At 38.4% G+C, this 15658-nt stretch overlaps 1 protein-coding gene across 3 annotated transcripts in view; it reads right to left on the bottom strand.

The window, feature by feature from the left end:
- Nucleotides 1–15658, bottom strand: part of MTMR6 (myotubularin related protein 6) — a 55798-nt gene that overhangs the window by 30454 nt on the left and 9686 nt on the right. The gene's annotated exons all lie outside the window — the stretch shown is intronic.

The following is a 15658-nucleotide window of genomic DNA, read 5'->3' as shown; positions in this document are numbered from 1 at the left end:
AAAAATATTAAAACAAATATTAGGAGACCAGGAAGGAGGCATGCAGTATAAAATAAGCAAAACATTTTTCATATGAAAGAGTCAATATATTTTATTTAAAGCTGGCCAAGTCAAGTAGTATGTCTTTATTAACATTATTAGATATACACACACACACGTACACACAAAGTTGCCTCTGAAGAGTCAGACTAGGGTCAACTAGCAATGTGCAGACACTACTGCTCTGAAAAGATAATATTCAGTGTTATCTATTCTTATGGAAAAAAAGTAAAATATCCACTACCAACATTTTAACTCACATTGAAATGTTTAATAAAAACATTTTAATTCACCGCTACAGCTGCAGATTGTAGATAACTCTTTAAATTGTGTTTTCTTCAAAATCAAGTAACTAACCATTATTTCATTAGTTCTATATTTTTTTCCTACATATATTTTTCTTTCCCTTACTAAAGTTTAAGAATAAAATACCCCAATTATGAAATTATGATTTCCAAGCAATCAATAACCACCATTTAAAAGGCTGATTAGCTTCCCCTCATCCCGACAAATTTACTTCCATGAAGGGTTTTTTTTTTTCTTGCTTATAACAGCACCCGTTCAAGTAAGTTAAAATTTTCATGTAAAAATTTTAAAATCTGTTTCTGACCCGAACCTTTATTTTGCATTTGTGTAAGGCAATGAATTGAGTTTTTAAATTTTCCTCTGGAAACTTAGATATAGATTTACATAGCTCAGGTCTGCCAGCTGATTTAACAGACAAAAACAATCATATCATTATACATTTTATTTTAAAACAATAGGAAAGCTTCCTTTTTATAAACCCGAATTAAGATTTCTCTTAGAGATCAACATTTATTTCATTGTTTAGGACAATTTCTTCCTTAAATAAAAATCTGACCTCACTGTACCACACACTGCAAACCAAAACTTAAATTTAAACACCTTGTAAGACCCATAGGATCAATTACTGTTTACTCCTCAACTATACTACACCTGGCTGGTAATGGCACTAGAACCAAGAAACAGCAATTACTGTAATATTAATCTTACCTACATGATTTCCTTAAGCAATTAAAACAAAGTTTTAATTACAAAGATTATTACAAAGAGTAGTCATTAATATACATGGAAATGAAGGTTATCAAAGTTATCAATCAGCACTGCTGAAGATAACAAATTACACCAATATCACTTTGTAGCACTTCAAAGAAAAGACAAAAAAGTATATCTGGCAAGTAGTTTTTTTTAAAAAGCTGATTCTAGGGGGATTTGCAGGAACATGGCAGAGTGGGTGAAGAATTTGAAGGAGTAAATAAAAAACAGCATAGCTTATGGAAATAAAAGACACTGTTGATCAAATTAAAAATATACTAGAGACAAACAATAGCAGATTTGAAGAGGCAGAAGAAAGGATAAATGAACTAGAGGACAAGCCGATTCAATGCAAACACACAAAAGAACAAATGGTGACAAAAACTGAAAAATTTGAAATAGACCTCAAGGGAAAAATGGACAACATGAAGCCTGCAAATATAAGAATCACTAGTGTCCCAGAAGGAGAAGAATAAATGGCTAGGAAGAGTGTTTCAAGACATAGTTGGGGAAAACTTCCCCACACTTATAAACAACATAAATATGCAAATCATAGATGCCTAATGAACTCCAAATAGAATAAATCGAAATAAACCCAGTCAGAGACATACACTGATCAGATGGGCAAATGGTGAAGAGAAGGAAAAAGTTCTGAAAGCAGCAAGAGAGAAGTGATTCACCACATACCAGGGAAACAACATAAGATTAAGTACTGACTACACAGTGGGCACCATGAAGGCAAGAAGGCAGTGGTATGACATATTTAAGAGTCTGAGGAGAAAAACTGCCAGGCAAGAATTCTTTATCCAGCAAAACACTCCTACAAAATTGAGGGAGAGTTTAAAATTTTCACAAACGCTAAGAGAATTTGTTAGCAAGAGACCTGCCATGTAAGAAATACTAAAGGGAGCTCTACCAGCTGAGAAAAAAAGAAAGGACAGAGAGGTCTGGAGAAGGGCACAGAACTGAAGAGTATCAGTATGGGTAAGGGTAACTTAAAGCAAACAAAAAGAGGGAAAAAATAGACCTGACAATTAAAAACCAATGAATAAGAGGAGCTAAGATGGTGGCACAGAGAGGTGTACAAGTTAGTTAGTCCCTTGAAACAACTAATAAGCAACCAGGAACAACTAGTAAATAATCTGGAACAACTGCTTGGGGACAACTGTGACTGTCCACACATCGTACACCAACCTGGACTGGGTGGAAAGGCTGAGACTGCAGCATAAAAGCTGTAAGTAGAAACTGCAGAACTGTGCTGGGAGCCCCTTCCCACGACCTCAGGCTGAGCTGCAAAACCTCACTGTGGTAAAAAGCAGCACTCTCTGAACAAGTGAATATAGCCCAGCTGAGCTCCAACTGGGGTTTTAATTAACAAATGAGGGCTGCTGAATACAAGCTACAAACATGGACAAGCACAAAAGTACCCTGAGGTCGCTCCCAGTGGAGAGGAGGTTGGGGTGTCAGAGAGGGGAAAAAATTTAATTAAAAAAAGAAAAGAAACATACAAAAACTTTTAGAGACTGACCTTAGAGAGCCAGAAAACACCTGTGCCCTGGGAGGGGGAGCCCAGAAGACCAGGTGCTCTATCTGACCGACAGGTGAAATTGGGGGGCTATGGCCTGGCTCTGAAAGGGGCGTTTTTTCCCCTTTACTCTCTCTCAACCTGAGTGGCTCAGTGGAGCCTCAGCCATTTTCTGTTCACAGCACTCTGACCCAGATAGGGGTGGAGTTGATAGAGTGAGAGAGACAAAGGAACTATTGAAATGCTGAAGATAGCTCCTTAGGTGGTATATCTTCTCTAAGAGGAAGGAGGTGGGGCCCAGGTCAAGGGCCTGCCCTCCCCTCGGAACTCAGACCCCAGAGCCTGGGGGAAAACAGCCGAAACAGAAACTAAAGGGGCCACACCTCTTTACACAGTCGGGAGCAACAAGGTGAGAGGTGCCACGTGCTGGGCAGGTTAGGAAAAACATAGCGGCTAGAGACCCCACAGGAAAGTCTGTCAATTTCTAAGGCACACCTTCAGGGAGACTTGAAACTGAATATAACCCCATTCTGAGATTTGAACCCATTCTTGTCTGGGAAAATCTGATTGGGGTAACTGGGAAAGCCAGATACACAGACAACAGAGGACTACAAACTACACTGGGAAGGGTGGAGATATGGTCCAGTCAAAGAAACAAACTTACACCTCAATCAAGATACAACTGAAATATTGTTTCACTTTAATGAAACAGTCAAAGATTTTCAAAGAAATATGCTAAATCAAATCAAAAACCAAATCAACAAGTTCAAGGAAGATATGGCAAAAGAGATGAAGGATATAAAGAAAACACTGGGTGAACATAAGATAGAAATCAAGTCTAAAAAAACTACTGGCAGAATCTATTGAAATGAAAGGCACAACACAAGAGATGAAAGACACAATGGAGACTGTGCCAGTTTGAATGTATTATGTCCCCCAGAAAAAGCCATATTCTTTGATGCAATCTTGTGGGGCAGACATATTAATGGGGATTAAGTTGGAATGTTTCGATTAGGTTGTTCGCAATGGAAATGCGCCCCACCCAACTGTAGGTGATAACTCTGATGAGATAATTTCCATGGAGGCATGGCCCCACCCATTCAGGGTGGGTCTTGATCAGTGGAGCCATATAAATGAGCTGACGGGCAGAGGGAACTCAGCGCAGCTGTGAGTGATGTTTTGAAGAGGAGCTACAACCAAGAGGGACACTTTGAAGAATGAACAGGAGCTGCAGATGAGAGACAGTTTGAGGACAGCTGTTGAAACCAGACTTTTGCGCCAGAGAAGCTAAGAGAGGAAAAATACTCCAAGAGCAACTAAGAGTGACATTTTTGAGGAACTGCAGCCTAGAGGGGAACGTCCTGGGAGAAAGCCATTTTGAAACCAGAACTTTGGAGCAGATGCCAGCCACTTGCCTTCCCAGCTAACAGAGGTTTTCCGGACACCATTGGCCATCCTTCAGTGAAGGTAACCGATTGCTGATGTGTTACCTTGGACACTTTATAGCCTTAAGACTGTAACTGTGTAACCCAATAAACCCCCTTTTATAAAAGCCAGTCCATCTCTGGTGTTTTGCATTCCGGCAGCATTAGCAAACTAGAACAGAGACATACAACAGCAGAGTTCAAGAGGCAGAAGAAAACACTCAGGAACTGGAGGACAAGACACCTGAAATCCTACACACATAAGAACAGATAGGGGAAAGAATGGGAAAATATGAGTAATGTCTCAGAGAACTGAAAGACAACATGAAGTGCATAAATGTACGTGTCATGGGTGTCCCAGAAGAAAAAGGAAAAGGGGCAGAAGCAATAATAGAGGAAATAATCAATGAAAATTTCCCATCTCTTATGAGAGACATAAAATTACAGATCCAGGAAACACAGCATACCCCAAACAGAATAGATCTGAATAGACCTACACCAAGACACTTTATAATCAGATTATCAAATGTCAAAGACAAAGAGAGAATCCTGAAAGCAGCAAGAGAAAAGCAATCCATCACATATAAAGAAAGCTTGATAAGACCATGTGCGGATTTCTCAGTAGAAATCATGAGGCAAGAAGGATATGATGTGATATATTTAAGATACTGAAAGAGAAAAACCGCCAACCAAGAATCCTATATACAGCAAAACTGTCCTTCAAATATGAAGAAGAGTTTAAAATATTCTCTGACAGACAATGAGAGAGTTTGTGAACAAGATACCTGCTCTACAAGAAATAGTAAATGGAGCACTACAGACGGACAGAAAAAAACAGGAACGAAAGGTTTGGAACACAATTTTGGGTGACAGTAGCATAACAATGTAAGCACACTGAACAAAGATGACTGTGAGTATGGTTGAAACAGAAAGGTTAGGAGCATGTGGGACACCAGAAGTAAAAGGAAAGATAAAGGCTGGGACTGTATAACTCAGTGAAATCTAGAGTACTCAACAATTGTGACAAAATGTACAAGTATGTTTTAACATGAGGGAGAACAAATGAATGTCACCCTTGTAAGGTGTTAAAAATGGGGTGGTATTAGGGGAAAAAAAACAACCAATGCAAACTACGGACTATTAAAAAAAAAAAAAAGGATAAGATGGCTAGTCCAAGAACTCCCTTCACAGATAATAACTTTGAATGTGAATAAACTCTCCAATTAAAAGATACAGACTGGTAGAATGGATTAAAAAATATGACCCACTGATATGCTATTTACAAGAGACTCATCTTAGGCCCTGTGACACAAAGAGACTGAAAGCGAAAGGATGGAAAAAAGTATTCTACACAAGCTGCAACCAAAAGAAAGCAAGGACAACTATACTAATATCAGACAAAATAGACTTTAAATGCAAAGATGTTATAAGAGACCAAGAAGGACACTATATATTAATAAAAGGGACAATTCACGAAGAAGAAATAACAATCATAAATATGTATGCACTCAATAAAGGAGCTCCAAAATACACGAGACAAACATTGGCTAAACTTATGGGAGCAAAAGACATTTCTACAATAGTGGGAAACTTCAATACAGCACTGTCTTATATAAATACAACAACTAGACAAAGGGCCAATAAGGAAATTGAGAACCTAAACAATATGATAAATGAATTAGACTTAACAGACATATATAGATCGTTACATCCCGAAGTACCAGGATATACTTTCTTCTCTAGTGCTCATGGAACATTCTCCAGGATAGATCATATGCTGGAGCACAAAACAAGTCTTAATAAATTTAAAAAGATTGAAATTATTCAAAGCACATTCTTTGACCATAATGAAATGTAAGCAGAAATCAATAACCCCCAAAGAACCAGATCTTTCACAAATATATGGAGGTTAAACGACACACCTCTAAACAACTAGTGGGTCAAAAGAAGAAATTGGAAGAGAAATAGGTAAATATCTAGAGACGAATGAAAACAAGAACACAACACATCAAAACCTAGAGGATGCAGTGAAGGAGTTGCTGAGAGGGAAATTCATAGCTCTAAATGCATACATCAAAAAGCAAGAAAGAACTAAAATCAACTGAACAACTGAAGAGGCTAGAGAATAATCACCAAACTAACTGTGAAGCAAGTTTAAGAAAATAATTAACAAGAATTAAAGCAGAAATAAATGAGCTGGAGAAAAAGAACAAGATCAACAACAACAACAAAAAAAAAAAAAAAAAAAGAGAGAGAGAATAAATAATAAATAAACCAAAAGTTGGTTCTTTGAGATCAACAAGACTGACAGATGCTTAGCTAGACTAACAAAGTAAAAAAGAGAGAAGACCCAAATAAACAGAATCAGAAATGAAAGCACGGTAATTACTATGAATCCTTAAGAAGTAAAAAAGAATCATAAGATGATACTATGAACAACTGTATGCCAACAAGCTAGACAATTTAGAGGAAATGGACAATTTTCTGAAACACATGAACAACCTAGACTGACCAAAGAAGAAACAGAAGACCTCAACAAACCAATCACAAGCGAAGAGATCCAATTAGTCATCAAAAATCTGCTTACAAATAAAACCCCAAGGACAGATGGCTTCAGAGGGGAATTGAACAAACTTGCCAAAAAGAATTAACACCATTCCTGCTCAAACTCTTGCACAAAAATCGAAGAAAACAAATACTACCTCATTTTATGAAGCTAATATCACTCTGATACCAAAACCACGTAAAGATACTACAAAAAGGGAAAACTATAGGCCAATCTCCCTAATGAATAGAGATGCAAAAATCCTAAACAAAGCACTTGCAAATCAAATCCAAAGGCACCTTAAAAACTTATATACCACGACCAAGTGGGGTTCATCCCTGGCATGAAAGGATGGTTCAACATAAGAAAATCAATCAGTGTAATACAACACACTAACAAATCAAATGATCATCTAGACAGACACTGAAAAAACATGACAAAATTCAGCACCCCCTTTTGATAAAAACACTTCAAACAGCAGGAATTGAAGGAACCTTCCTCAATATGCTAAAGGGCATATATGAAAACCCACAGCCAGCATAGTACTTAACAGTGAGAGACTGAAAGCCTTCCCCTTAAAATCAGGAATGAGACAAGGATGCCCACCGCTATTATTCAACACTGTACTAGAAGTTCTAGCCAGAGCAATTCGCCAAGACAAAGAAATAAAAGGTATCCAAATTGTAAAGGAAGAAGTAAAACTATCATTATTTGCAGATGATTAAGATCTTATATTGGAAAATCCTGAGAAACTGACAAAAGCTACTTGAGCTAATAAAAAAATTCAGCAGAGCGGCAGGATACAAGATTAATGCACATAAATCAGTAATGTTCCTACACAGTAGTAATGATTGAACTGAAGAAGCAATCAAAAAACAAAAATTCCATTCACGATAGAACTAAAAAAATCAAGTACCTAGGAATAAATTTAACCAAGGATGTAAAAGACCTCTACACAGAAAATTACAAATTGTTAGTAAAGAAATCAAAAGAGACCTACAGAGGTGGAAAGATACTCCGTGTTCATGGTTAGGAAGGCTAAATATCATTAAGATGTCAATTCTACCCAAACTGATATACTGATTCAATGCAATTCCAATCATAATTCCAACAACCTAATTTGCAGACTTGGAAAAGGTAGATCTCAAATTTATTTGGAAAGGATGGGGCCTCAAATTACAAAAAAAAAATTTTCTTCTAAAAGAGAAGAAAGAAGTTGGAGGACTTACACTTTCAGACTTTGAAGCCTACTATAAAGCCACTGTGGTCAAAACAGAAAGGTAATGGCACAAAGATAGACATTTGATCAATGGAATTGAATTGAGAGTTCAAAAACAGACTCCCAGATCTATGGGTGACTGATTTTTGATAAGGTCCCCAAATCCACTCAACTGGAACAGAACAGTCTCTTCAAAAAATGGGACTGGGTGAAGTGGATATTTATATCCAAAAGAATGAAAGAGGACCCCTACCTCACACCTTAAAAAAAACTAACTCAAAGTGGATCAAAGACTTCAATACAAGAGCACAATAAAACTCTTGGAAGATAATATAGGGAAATATCTTCAAGACTTAGTAATAGGAGGTAGCTTCTTCAACCTTACACCCAAAGCACAAGCAACAAAAGAAAAAATAGAAAAAAATGGGAACTCCTGAAAATTAAAAACTTCTGTGCCTCAAAAGACTTTGTCAAAAAGGTGAAGAGGCAGCCAACTCAATGGGAGAAAATATTTGGAAACCATATATCTGATAAGAGATTTCCTGCATATATAAAGAAAGCCTACAACTCAACAACAGTAGTACAAACAGCCCAATTATAAAATGGGCAAAAGATATGAAAAGGCATTTTGCCAAAGAGGAACTACAAATGGCTAAAAAACACATGAAAAAAATGTTCATCTTCACTAGCTATTATGGAAACACAAGTCAAAACCACAATGAGGTACCATCTCACACTAATAAGAATGGCTGCCATTAAATAAACAGGAAACAACAAATGCTGGGGAGATGTGGAGAAATTGGAACTCTTATTCATTGCTGGTGGGAATGTATAATGGTACAGCCACTGTGGAAGACAGCTTGGTGGTTTCTCAGAAAACTAGATATTGAATTACCCTATGATCTGGCAATTCCATTTCTCAGTATATACCCAGAATTCTGAAAGCAGTGACACGAACAGACATTTGTACATTGATGATCATAGCGGCATTTTTCACAATTACCAAGAGAGAGAAACAATCCAAGTGTCCTTCAACAGAAGAGTGGATAAACAAAATGTGGTATATACATACGAAGGAATACTATGCAGCAGTAAGAAAGAACAAGGTCCTGAAACATATGGAAACATGGTGAACCTTGAGGATATAATGCTGAGTGAAATAAGTCAGACACAAAAGGAGAGATATTGTATGTTACTATTACTATGAACTCTCTGAACAATGTAAAATCAGTGTCTTATGATGTAGAACATTGGTGACCTAGAGATAAACAGATGCTAGTGAGGGGGAATGATAATCTAATATGTTCAGATGTTAATGAGTGTGAATTTACAGGTATGGGAATAGATAGGGGTGATGACTGTTTGTTCATGGGATTATAAGTATCAGAGCCGTACTGAAGGCAAACAGGAATGAAAGGGGTTGTTTAAATGCATGTATCCCACAGATCAGCACTACAAATATAGATAGGAGCTTGCATAATATACTTTTAAGGTATGACACTGTACAGAGAGCTGACAACAGAGTGGTACGGTGGTACCTTGGTACTCAACTGCTTTCAAACTCATTGAATTTGGTGCTCAACGCATTTTTACACGAAAATTTTGTCCCAGTACTCATCATTTGTTTGGTACTCGATGTGCAAGCTAGAACTTGTAGGTGTCAATTGCCTTATGACTCACTACCCTTTCCAGCTGAAAAAAGGTTCACATGTTAATCAGGCAGTAGCTCTTGCCCTGTGCATATCCCCTTGTGGTCATATCTTAGCTTCTGCGGTCATTTTGTGTATTTTTGTGCTTTATTTCTGATCATGAGTCCTAAGAAAATGAGCAGTGATAGTGCTGAGCAGAAAAGAAAATTACTTTGCACCACCATTGAGCAAAAAAACAGAAATAATAGGCAAACATGAGAGTGGTAGTCACAATATGGATCTTGCTAGGGAATACAGTACGCCTAGGACAATGGTCTCCACAATCATTAAGAATAAAGAAGTGATTAAAAAAAAAGGGGGTGATGTTACAAAAGGAGTTAAAGCAGTAACAAAGCAGCATTCTGCAGGAAGTGCAGAAGGAGCAGCAACAAGAGGTGCCTGAGATTTCTTCAGGTGAGAAGGAGATAAGGGAGGATGTCCCCAGTTCCTTGATAAACAAAATGAGTAGAAATTCAAAACTTTGTGGAGAAGTACCATCTGGGCAAAGCTCTGACAAGCAAAAACGTGAATTTATTGAATGACCAAACAATTTCACATTTTCAAGGAATTCTGAAAAGACAGAAGCAGTCCTCATTGGTAAGTTTTTAGTGAAGGTGACAAAGTGTGTTACAGCCTGTGGTGCAAGATGAAAAAAGGCAGAAAAGAGAAAGAACACCTCAAGTGCAACCATATCTTTTTACATATTGCCTTAAAAGTGTGCATCATCTTTGGTTTAGGAATGCATTAAATTTATTTACATTATTCCATATAGGAAAAATTTGTTTGGTACTCATTATTTTTGGTACTCATCATGCCTCCTAGAACCAATTAACGATGAGTACTGAGGTACCCCTGTATATAGGAAAAATCTACCTATTGCATACTAGGGACTATAATTAATAGGAATACCTTACTAGTACCTCACAAATAATAGGGACAAATAATTTAGGACTGAAAAGAGCTGTGGGGTGTTTCAGGTCAAGAGAATTATTTAAAATGGAGAGTGATGAGGAGTCTACAACTAAGTGATGATAATGTGAGATACTGATTGATTATTGTGGACAGAACATATGCTATGTGAAATGAGGAACTCCCTACTTCATAAGTCAAGCCCTCACTCTTTTTTTTTTTTTTTTTTAATCATCATTTTATTGAGATATATTCACATACCACGCAGTCATACAAAACAAATTGTACTTTCGATTGTTTACAGTACCATTACATAGTTGTACATTCATCACCTAAATCAATCCCTGACATCTTCATTAGCACACACACAAAAATAACAAGAATAATAATTAGAGTGAAAAAGAGCAATTGAAGTAAAAAAGAACACTGGGTACCTTTGTCTGTTTGTTTGCTTCCCCTACTTTTCTACACATCCATCCATAAACTAGACAAAGTGGAGTTTGGTCCTTATGGCATTCCCAATCCCACTGTCACCCCTCATAAGCTGCATTTTTATACAACTGTCTTCGAGATTCATGGGTTCTGGGTTGTAGTTTAATAGTTTCAGGTATCCACCACCAGCTACCCCAATTCTTAAGAACCTAAAAAAGGTTGTCTAAAGTGTGCGTAAGAGTGCCCACCAGAGTGATCTCTCGGCTCGTTTTGGAATCTCTCTGCCACTGAAGCTTATTTCATTTCCTTTCACATCCCCCTTTTGGTCAAGAAGATGTTCTCCATCCCACGATGCCGGGTCTACATTCCTCCCCGGGAGTCATATTCCACGTTGCCAGGGAGATTCACTTCCCTGGGTGTCTGATCCCACGTAGGGGGGAGAAGCCCTCACTCTTGAGGCTTGCTCCTGTGAAACTTACGGTTGTAAAGCAGAGGCTAAGCCCACCTATAATTATGCTTAGGAGTCACCTCCAGAGAACCTCTTTTGTTGCTCAACTGTGGATTTTCTCTTTCTAAGCCCAACTCTGTAAATAAATTCATCACCCTCTCCCCAATGTGGGACAGGACACCCCAGGTGAGTGAGTCTCCCTGGCGATGTGGGACACGGATTACGGAAATGAGCCTGACTCTGGCATTGAAGGACTGAGAATGCCTTTTTGACCAAAAGGGGGAAAAGAAAGTCAACAAAATAAGATTTCAGTGGCTACAACATTTCGAATAAGAATCGAGAGGCTGTCCTGGAGGTTACTCCTATGCAAGCTTCAGCTAGATATGCCAAATGGCCACAGGTATGATAAACCCAATCAACAGTAGCCCTGGAAACCCTAAAGAATACCTGGGTTCCTATCTGAAACTCTATGAGTTTCACTCACTAGGTTTATTCTTCAGAAACTTAAATCCTCCAGAGAGCTCCTATGCCAGCTAAGTCCCCAAAACTAGAGGCAACAGCCTCTTCAAGAACATCAACCAATTGTGCCCCCTTTTCCCATAATGTCAACACCCCTTTTCAACATGAACAAGTTAAAGTGGTTACTGCCTAGAGAGCCCTGAAGATCGGGAAAGTGATTAAACTAGAGGAAGGGGTAGCAACAAGAAAAGATAGAATTTAACAAAGGATTATGAATACTGACTCTCTATGTAATTTTCTTTTTCTTAGTTGTTAAGAATATTAGAGTAGCCAGAAGGAAAGAACTGAAATGGTAGAACTGTAACACATAGCATCCTTAGAAATTTGCTATACAGTTACTTGTTAAATAGTAATTTGAACATTATCACTTTTTTGTATATATGTTGCATTTCACATTAAGGAAATAACTGACACTGTGGTACTGTAACCCGTAACATTCTTGGAAATTTGCTCTCTAACTACTTGTTAAATTGCACTTGGAAAGTTATCACATCTATGTAACTATGTTATATTCCACAATTTTTTTAAAAAAAGGCTGATTTGATTACCATTTATTTCATTAAATAGTAAGTTTTTTTTGAAAGCCCACATGGTTTTTTCCTTTGTAGATTTTAAAAGATTATAACTTATTTCTAGATATGCTCCAATTACAAGCTTTATACTGCAATTTCTCTACAAGACACACAATTATCTACAAAGTTTATATACATATGCAAAATAACCATACCATTTTTCATTTGGATTTTAACCCTCTTCTGCCCATTCCTTATTCACGACTATTATCCTTAGGGCTCCATTCTTTTTAGGCAAGCTTAGCCACTGTCATTGTTTTAGCTTATATGTTTATGACTCCCAAAACTGTATCTAGCTCTGATCTCTCCAGAGTTCAGACCGTCTGCGATACATATAACAATAATGATTCCTGACATGGTACTGAGCTCTTCTTCTGTGCCCAGTAGTATGATACATGCTTAACATACACACAATATTTATTTTAATTTTCACAACTGCTATGTGATAGATACTATTACTATCCCCACTTTACAGATGGAGAAACTGAGATTAAGAAAGGTTAGATAAATGCCACAAAGTCAAACAGTTAGTAAAAAGCCAGCAAGTGGAGCTAAGATGGCGGCATAGATATGAGTGGAAGACTGTTAGTTCCCCCCGGACGAAAAACTAGTAAATAACCTGAAATAACTGTGGGGAGACAAACATGACTGTCCACTCATCATCCACCAACCTGAATTGGGAGGAATGCCCGAGATCGCAGCATAAAATCTGTAAGTAAAAACTGCGGACCCAAGCTGAGAGCCAAGAGCTGAGAGCACCTCCCTCTCAGAAGCCTCGCGGTGCTAGAGAGCCGCACTCTCCAAACAAGCCAGTGTACCTCAGCCCAGCTCCAACTGGGGTCTTAATGTTAACTGCTCAATACAGACAGCGAATCCCCAACAAGCAGACAGAGGCTTTTGGTGACAACTGACCTTCGGAGAGTCAGGGGACATATCTGTCTCAGGACGGGGAGCCCAGAGGATAGGGTGCTATCTCTGGCTGACAGGTGAATCTGGGAGCTTTCTGTCCCTTTCTCTCTCTGTGGAGAAAGCCTCAGCTGTTTTCAGCCCACAGCACTTTGCAGTAAAGAAAGCCTCAGCCATTTTAAAATCTTAACACTTTGACCAGCAGAGTCAGAGAAACAAAGAACTTACTGATATGCAGCTGATCTCTCTGGAGGGGGCATAGCTTCCCAAGAGGAAAGGGAGGGGCCCAGCTCTAGTGCCTGCCTTACCAGAACCAGACCCCAAAGCCTGGGGGAAGAGAGCCACAGGCCACACCCGCTTATACCAGCCGGTGACAGGCTGACGGGTGCACATGCCAGGCAGAAAAGCACAGGGTGTGTCAATCCTCTAAGAAAAACCATCAGGGAAACCGGATACTGAATATTTCCTCCTTCTGTGACCTGAGCCTGTTGTCATCTGGGAAAACCTGATTGGGGTGGCCTAGGAGGCCAGATGCCTAGACAACAGAAAACTACAACATACACTAAGAAAAACAAAGTTATGGCCCAGTCAAAGGAACAAATGTACACTTCAACTGAGATACAGGAATTTAAACAATTAAAGCTAAATCAATTCAAAAAGTTTAGAGAAGATTTGGCAAAAGAGATAAAGACTGTAAAGAAAACACTGGGCATACATAAGACAGAAATCGAAAGTTCAAAAAAACAACTAGCAGAATCTATGGAAATGAAAGGCACAACACAAGAAACGAAAGACACAATGGAAACATACAACAGCAGATCTCAAGAGACAGAAGAAAACACTCAGCAACTGGAGAACAAAACACCTGAAAGCCTACACGCAGAGGAGCAGATGGAGAAAAGAATGAAAAAATATGAGCAAAGTCTCCGGGAACTTAAGGATGAAACAAACTGCAAGAATGTACATATCATTGGTGTCCCAGAGGGAGAAGAGAAGGGAAAAGGGGCAGAAGCAATAAAAGAGGAAATAATCAATGAAAATTTCCCATCTCTTATGAAAGACATAAAAACACAGATCCAAGAAGCGCAGCGTACTCCAAACAGAATAGGTCTGAATAGGCCTATGCCAAGACACTTAATAATCAGATTATCAAATGTCAAAGACAAAGAGAGAATCCTGAAAGCAGCAAGAGAAAAGCAATCCATCACTTACAAAGGAAGCTTAATAAGACTATGTATGGATCTCTCAGCAGAAACCATGGAGGCAAGAAGGAAGTGGTGTGATTTATTTAAGATACTGAAAGAGAAAAACTGCCAACCAAGAATCCTATATCCAGCAAAGCTGTCCTTCAAATATGAGGGAGAGCTCAAAATATTTTCCGACAGACGGACAATGAGAGACTTTGTGAACAAGATACCCGCCCTACAGGAAATAGTAAAGGGAGCACTACAGAGTGATAGGAGAAGATGGGAGTGCGTGGTTTGGAACACAATTTTGGGAGATGGTAGCACAGCAATGTAAGTACACTGAACAAAGATAACTATGAATACGGTTGAGAGAGGAAGGTTGGGAGCATGTGAGACACCAGAAGAAGGGAGGAAAGATAAAGACTGGGACTGTGTAACTTGGTGAAATCTAGAGTATTCAACAATTGTGATAAAATGTACAAACATGTTCTTTCACGAGGGAGAACAAGCAAATGTCAACCTTGCAAGGTGTTAAAAATGGGGAGGCATTGGGGGAGGGATGCAATCAACAATAAACTATAACTAACAGAATCATTGTATTATGCTTCCTTTAATGTAACAGAGGCGATATACCAAGGTAAACACAGATAAGAGAGGGATATGGGAGGCATTTGGACACTTGACATTGGTGATGGTGTCTGACTCTTTACTCTACTTTGATTTAAGGTTATTTTTCCTTTTGCTGCTTCCTAGCTGTCATTTTTTTCCCTCTTTCTTTTGCCTCTCTACCTTCTTTGACTCTCCCTCCTGCCTTGTGGAAGAAATGTAGATGCCCTTATATAGATAGTGGTGAAGGTGGTGAACACATAAATATGTGACCATACAGAGAACCATCGATTGTTTACTTAGGATTGAATGTATGGTGTGTCTGAACAAAACCATCTTAAAAAAAAAAAAAAAGGGTTGATGACAAAACTTCGAGGGCAATATACTGAGTGAAATAAGCCAGACACATAAGGACAAACATTGCAGGGTCTCACAGATAGGAACTAATTATAATATGTAAACTCATAGACATGAAATATAAAGTATCAAGATATAGGAAGAGGCTTAAGAATGGGGAGCAGTCGCTTAGTATGAGCAGAATGTTTAACTAGGATGAACTTAAGTGTTTGGAAATAAACAGAGG

This window comes from Choloepus didactylus, chromosome 12 (assembly GCF_015220235.1).
Source record: "Choloepus didactylus isolate mChoDid1 chromosome 12, mChoDid1.pri, whole genome shotgun sequence".
NCBI lineage: Eukaryota > Metazoa > Chordata > Mammalia > Pilosa > Megalonychidae > Choloepus > Choloepus didactylus.
The sequence above is the reverse complement of the archived record's forward strand: the minus strand, read 5'-3'. Positions and strand labels throughout refer to the sequence as shown.